Source organism: Trachymyrmex septentrionalis, unplaced genomic scaffold (assembly GCF_001594115.1).
Source record: "Trachymyrmex septentrionalis isolate Tsep2-gDNA-1 unplaced genomic scaffold, Tsep1.0 scaffold81, whole genome shotgun sequence".
Taxonomy (NCBI): Eukaryota; Metazoa; Arthropoda; class Insecta; order Hymenoptera; family Formicidae; genus Trachymyrmex; species Trachymyrmex septentrionalis.
Genome location: NW_017305997.1, coordinates 1,646,456 through 1,654,343, shown reverse-complemented (window position 1 = coordinate 1,654,343; position 7,888 = coordinate 1,646,456). Strand labels below are relative to the sequence as shown.

Below are 7,888 nucleotides of genomic sequence, written 5' to 3'. Positions count from 1 at the left end.
GGGGGGGGGGGGGTCCTACGTAATTATTTTAATAGTCTAACAAAATTATTTTCAGATTTGCATCTGGCTAATATATTTACGTACTTTAGCAAATCGGTCTTTCCGCATGAATATCATTTTAGGAAGAAAAAGTTCACACTTTGACCTCGAAGATGTACAAAAATAATTCTGATTGACAATCATAGGAATTTTCATTTTATAAAATTAAAGAAAGATTTATTTTAATTGTAATATATTTTATGTGTTTTATGTTATCCTCTCTCCTTCTCGCGAGGCCAATATTCACAGTGCTTATTTCAAGACCCTCTTAAATCATATCTTAATGCTAATATTAACAGCTATGTAATAACAGCTGTATAATTTATACAGCTATGTGGTTTACGATGCCTTCAAACTGTACTTAGAACGATCTCAGATACAAGAGATTATGACATGAAGAATTAAACTCCACCAGAATGATACCAATCCCGATAGTATATGTAATAAAGCGAAGCGATAATACAACAAGCTCTGCCATAAGGACGCAAGTTATCACCGAATTATTATTTTCCTAGTCGAGGAAAGATATAAAATTGCTGAAAACATAGAAAATAAGGCGAATGAGGCGAATATCATGTGTTCTCGTCATAACGTGTTCGAGTTAAGAACCAGGGAGCAGCTCTCTTCGTTGTTCGCGTTTTATGTTCGCCACTTATTCTTCTAGAACCGCGAGGCACAATGTGTCGCCGCGGCCAGCGTGAATAATTTCATAGAGATACGTGAGAGGAATAAAACGACCCGCGGCGAGATGAAGCCGCTGTATAATGACGAGAATCTTGTATTAGTCGGCGGCGGACTAACGTTTCGAGAAAGGTGCTAAATTACACACCGAATCAAGCGAGTTGTTTACAAAAACAGTTAGAGTTCATACAAAATTTGTCGTTTATTGGCAGCAGATAAATTTACAAGAGAAACGACGCATCTTGTTTGTCAACGGAATAAAATTCAATAAAAGATAAACTTTTGTAATATATAAGATACACATATGAAAGAAAAAAAATGCAATTCAATATTTTGTTGCTTAGCTGTTGCAGCTGCTATAAATTCGATAAATGATTAGCTTTGAAATCCAAAAGAATCGTTCCTGTGACTAGTACGCGAGACTAAAGCAAACGGCAGGAAAATACACCAGGCAAAATGCAGTCAAGCACGCACACGTTGTTCTACACCATCTCTGAACGTATCAAAACGTGTAATCGGATTATATCCTTCGCGCGTATTTGCGAGGAAAGTCAAGAAAGCCAAGCGAGGGTGCGTTTAAACTGGGGATATTTTGCTCTCTTCTATAAATAGGGAGATTACCGCGGCATACATTGGGCCAATTTCAGAAAAGCATGGTCAAAAGCATAATTTTCGTTCAAAGGCAAAGAAAAAACGATGCAACATATGTTTTAAATATAATATTTCACTTTTGAATTGAAAGCATTTTACATCCACAGCGAAATAATGGCAAGACTGTAAAGAACGTCATTCATCAGTCTCTTAAAATTAGCAGTAAATGTAATATGGATGTCACTTTATATATTTTTCGTACGCTAAATTGTATATAGAAAAAAGTTAATAGAAAAATAAAAATTTACTGACCCAGAATTCTTTAAAAAAAGAGTCTAAAATAAAAAACTCTAAAATATCTAAAAACGATCTATAGCAGAAAATAAGAAGCAAAATTGTAGAATTAAAAAAAAGATGTACCTAATGGTGATAATTTGATTGTAATAAGATCAGTATTCATAGTTTCAAGACAATTTTAAGTAATTTCTAATAAAAAGATATTATAATATTAATATGGATCTCTCTCTATGACTGATTTATGTGACATTTTAAGTCTGAATTTAAAACGATCTTAAATATAAGACTATGAATACACCGGCCATATATTACGTCAGAATTAAAATGTTAATATTGTCATATAAAAGATCCGAATACAAGATATTTATACAGCTGTAATTAAAAGTCAATCTTATGTATAATCTTATGCAAAAAAATTGTCGGACATATATCTCTCTTTCATTTAAAAATAAAATATTTTTCTTGTCGAATCACAACACAAGTTAAACCGAAATAATTTGTACAAATAATATCTTTACACAAATATATTAAAACTCGTTGTTGAATAATATAATAACATAACTTACTAGTTAAAACTTGAGATAAAAACACAAATTCGCAACTTTAAAAAACGCAAAATTTGCAACTTCATATTTTGTTACTGTTAGTCACGTTTTTTAGAAAGTTTTTACGAAAATACCTCACTGTGCGATGGACGTTCTAAGCGAAGAACTTACGATAACACCGCAACGGCTGGCGTTGTTTTTAAACAAACTCATGGAAGTGGTTCGGTCACTGGCGAAAGTAAACTGCCGAGCAACTTACCGATAACAGTTTGTTGTGACTGTTGAGTGCAGAGCAAGAACAAGGACTACTTTACCTAATTACGGGGTGAGTCCGCTATCTACACAGGAGACCCATTGCAAAAATCTGTGTCTTACAACAAGATAACGAGGACGGCATCGGATGCCGTCGAAGACAATAAAAAAGACGAGAAACATCTGTTATTTTTTCGTTCAAATTCTGTTTATAGAAATATATTTTCTCCACAAAACTAAATAAATACAAAAAGTAATAAAGGTTATAAAACGTAACGCAAGGGATTTTACATCACAATCACAACTGTAAATTGAATGTAAGCTGAGAGCTTCATATTTCTTTATTTACATTTTTATCCCTGTAATGAATAATTTGAGAACTCAGCTGAGACTTGTCCTACTTTACTGCTCCAGAAAGGTATTCCCGGTGAAATCCGCGATACCGAAACCCAGTGCGTATCGAGTTACTCGCCTCGAGAAGTCGAACGCACCAATGCCGACCCTCGCAAAAATCGCTAAACCGCAGCGAACCACTCCGACGCTACGAAATCCGACCTAATGTGCCTTGGGGGAACAATGTGTTGTATCCCCGGCGTAAACGTCGGTCGTAAGTATCCCACCGCAGCAAGTTCCACGCCGAGGGTAAAGGGCAGCCGCGGTGTTACCTACTAACTGCAAACCCCACCGAAAATTATATACACACCGATAAGAACTTGGCGGCGGCAACCCTTCCTCGCCACCGCCCCATGTGCCATACCCGCCCGCTTTCCATCTGGATGTTCAACCGGCGGAACTAACACCCGAGGTAAGATCTTCGCGCCCAAGGGATATAAATCATTCCTCCTTCACCTCCTCTCTTCTTCCTCCTCCTCCTCCTCCTCCTCCTCCATTTCTCCCTTCTTCTCTCCTGAACCTCTCAACCTTCTCGCATCGAGATCTGCGGCCTCACTGACGGGCAAACGTTGGCTATTCGGACGTGCGGTGGTCGTCTTTTCGAGAACGCGGGAAGGAAGTTTCAAGTGGAAATGCATCTTCTGAAGGAGCCTTGACCGACTTTGGGGAAGCGGATATCGGATGCATTAGGGTGCGGAAAGAGTTGCGCGCGTAATGTACTCTCTTTACTACGCGCGATGTTACGCTCTCTCGCGAGGTACAACTTGTATGCGGAACGCATACCTATGTGTGTGTGCGTGTGTGTGTGTGTGTAATGCACGTATGCATACCGCAACGCATTACATGCCGCGTTCCTCTCGCGGGACAAGCTGTACTCGATGGATATGGCAAATGCAAATGTTTGACGATTCGAAGACGCATCCAGCAACGGTACGTCAACCCGACCGTCGACGGAAAACTAATGGGAACGACGACACTTCCGACGATATTCCTATGTGTTATCTCAGCAGGCAAATATGGAATCATGAATAAGAACGAAGTCTTTGTCGCTTCTCTTTTATCTCCGGTCGATTATAAGTTTAACGGATCTCGCGTCCGACACCACGTTTATATCTATAGATGTAGTAATTGAACAAATTAGTTTCAATTTTCAATACAGGATGATGCAGACCATTCGAGTTTAAAATTCCCACGCGAGTAAAATTATCTAATTATAAATACCGCAGCGATGGTGCATTATTGATGAAATAAATTGTTAACATATAGAAATTATAATTGCCTAATATCTCACTGTTAAATATCAAAGCAATGATAATTCAATCCCTTGAGTTAAATAACATTTTGTTATTTTTAACTTGTACGTATGTTGAAATGTAAAGCAATCCGTTTCTGTGGTTAGTTTCAAAGTAAACAACATATTAACGTATGCATTTAAATAAATATTGTAATAAATCAAATTTGAATCAAATCTGTAATACCTTTGAGTCCAACCGTCTGAGTTAAACGCCACTGTTTTAGTTAAATTGATGATACATTGAATTAGAAGCAGTGGCGATTTTTAAAAATAATTAAAATCAATTCAAATTGGATATAACTTGATATAATAAATTTAAAGCAGTGCTTAGTCCTTTTATCTTCTTTTATCAATCAATTAGAAACTTAAAATCAGATCTCGTCCGACGCTTCAGACACATTTGATGTAATAATTGTTTCAGTAAAATAGTTTCAATGTTCAATATAAGTTGCACAGGCAGTTTTAATTTAAAATTCCCGCGCAAGTGAAATTATCCAATTATAAGTACCGCAGCGATGCTGCAGTATTGAGAAAACAAAATGTTAACATGAGAATTAATTGCTTAATACCATTGCCTGAATACTAGGCGATCGGCTTGTGTAGTTTTATTTTGCTATCGAGCTTTTCGTTTGTAACGCGCCCACAAAGCAGTAACATACACAGTTGCGATCGTTTGGCGCATTTTCACGGATAATATTTGAAAACGACAATGTTATATATATATAAACTCTAGCCATTAAACGTGCAACTGGGAAAAAATATGGAAAAAGAAGCCGCCTGGCTTGAAATTGTTTAAAGCAACGATGACGGGCGATCCGAGAAGTTCGCGAATTCCGGCGTAGTATATTTTTCTTAGTGCGCGCCGAGAAAGACCGCCATTACACACCACGGCGGTACGTAAACCAACCAACTTCGTCATAACTATTTTCTTATAATTTGTTCGGCAAACGCGATTTTTCCATCATCATGTTTTCGTTCCATTTCGTTGCTTGTCGTATCATTATTGCGGGAAAAAAAAAAAAGTGCGAACGAGTGCACCTCGACGGCGCAATCATCTTTGTTTTGCGTATAAAGAAAAACGCGGAGCATTACAACGTACACGAAAACCTACAGAAATGTCATGCAATGAAGAGTAAGAGTAAACAGCTTGCAGTGTACTTTTATTTAGGGCAATATGATACCAACGTTAAATTCTCTACGTTAAGACGAATGTTTCAGTCGTTATCACGTAAGTCAACACACGAGGAAAAATACATGTGATAATACTTTGGAATATTCCAAATGTGAATTGTAAATAGAAGGATTTTTCATAAATGTGTGTGTGTCTATATTTACGAAAGATTATTCTGCTCCAGCACTATATTTTTCTCAGAAACAAAAGCATTACATAAAGTTTAAGTAATAACGTAACGAAGACTAATGTGGTAGAAGCGATAATGCAAGAAATATAAAAGCAAGTGGAATGGAAATAGAATAGAAAGAAAATAATAAATACACCCAAGCAGAACACAAGTCACGGTAACATGAAAATGACGTTGAAATGATATTAAAATAAATCGTAAATGATATTTTCACATGATTTTAACACTATAATGACTCGTTCTGCTTGGGTACATGCATGTCTGTTTAATAAAATGATAAATACTTTCCAATATGCACATTACGAATAATAAGAAGAAATACGAAACTGTTAGAAAGTTTTCCGTCGTGTTGTTACGATATAAAACTTCTAGTTGCGCTCCTTCTCGTTGCTCGATCCCCTTCGTTGCACACGTCGCTAGTGGACTCCGCGGAAGGACGGAGCGCCGCCGTTGAGAGGCAACATCAGTTGCAGGGATTTTTACAACCCAGTGCGGAAACCTCCGAGTGCATCCGTGCACGTCTGTGTAAAACGCGAGAAAATTCCTGCCGCCGTCGACGTCCACCCGAGAGGACAACTACCATCCTGGGTGTCGTCCGTGTGTCTGGTGGGCGGATGTATTAACTCGTCGTGACGTCGCGCACGGCTGCGAGAAAAGAGGTAGAAGAGGGACAGGATGTCCTTCGTCGTGTTCCCTCTCCGCAAGGATGTTTGCATGCTATTACTGCCAGCAAATCCCTACGTCGCGCACAGCGGACGCTCATTACAATTGCAAGAGAGGGCTGGCGCGCTCGGGATCTCTTGCGCGTCGCAGACGTAATATCAGAATGCATTGGGATGTGCATTCGGAAGTGTCTCGATTCCACGACTTCCCCTTCTTCGAAGGTTGCCCGTCCACCCTCTCTTACCCTCTTTTACTCCGACGACGCGCGACCGGTGTGACGCAGCCACCGCATAAAGAGGGGTGAAATTTAATATTTTCGAGCCCGGAGAGAAAACTCTCTCTCCAAAGTCCATTAAAGACGAACCGCGGCGGTTGAGATCACGTACACAACTCAGCGACCGTGTCGTGTAGTCAGTATCGATTGATTAAAGATTAAGAGGAATCTAATTAAGCTAATGAAATTTTCAGAAGAGAACGTTTTCAATTCATATGATAAATTGATGAGATATTTATGACGATTCTCGAATATATTCAGGAACTTACTTAAAAAGTATATAGGGTGTATTTAAAAGTATATAGGATGTAAATAACGCCCACCAATCATACGGTAGCTTTTCTTAATAAAAAGCTAAGTCGAAAAGTCCTCTACCATTTTGCAATTTTTGCAATAGTTAACGAGATATTAATTTTCTAAAGATTAGTTTTAAGATATCTTTCAGGGTTCTTTGTGAAACATTTTGAAGATATTTCTTAAAGAGCTTTTAAAAATACCTTCAAGTTGTCTTATACGTTGATTTTAGACATTTTACTCATTGAGTAACTAAAACAAATATTGCGAAATTGGAAAATAATAGAGGACTTTTCGACTCAGTTTTTTATTAAGAATAAGCTATGTGATTAGTATATATAGGCGTTATTTCAGATACATCCTGTCCTCTATAGGACATTTTTTCTCTTCTGACTCTACTTTTTCACCTTCGAACGGGAAAATAGTTTCTCAATTGGACCTCTATTTGCATATTAATGAAGAATGTACGTCGATTTGACAATCGTCATTAATTGTGTTGGAATGTGGCTTTTAGTACGTTATAATTAAGAACTATTTTATATGTCTGCTATCCGTTGAGAATATCATTTAAACATTAAGGTTATCTTTTATTTATTATTTTAATGGACTGAGGAAAACTAAGTAAAATAAAAATGTCTCCTATATACATATTATATTTTAACTAATTGAGTAACGCTCTAATAAACCACTTTACATTTTTGACCTAATTATTTGCTCATAAATTGATCTTCCTATTACCATTATTTACGTTTTTCTCCTTTCATTCGCGAGATTTTGAATTTCAAACTGCTTAAGTACAGATAATCTCTCTCTCTCATCATGCTTGCTTCTCATCAGTCTCTGTATCAATTGATATTTAAAGACTAAAGGCAGTTTAATTAAACCAGCGAAATTTCCGGAAGAATGTTTCAAATTTATTATATTTAACAGATAGAAGGACTCTTCATATACAAAATAAATAACAATAAATAAAGGGCAAACACATTTTTTAAATTGTCACACAATTAAAAAGAATAAATCAATACAAATAAAGAAAAGTCAAAATAATAATAAAGAATTCAGTTTAAATTCAAATATAAAACGTTACAAGTTTCGGCTACCGGATTAAGGCCTCTTCAGACGTTAACTTATCACAAAAATCGCTGTACAAAATTAATTATCGAAAATATTCCTCATATTCCTTATAATAACAGCTCGGCTGAGA

The 7,888-nt window shown here is 36.9% G+C and overlaps 1 protein-coding gene across 1 annotated transcript in view; it reads right to left on the bottom strand.

Annotated features, from left to right (window-relative positions):
• The window catches only part of LOC108754895 (beta-1,4-glucuronyltransferase 1-like), a 42,944-nt gene that overhangs the window by 22,136 nt on the left and 12,920 nt on the right, over nucleotides 1–7,888 (bottom strand).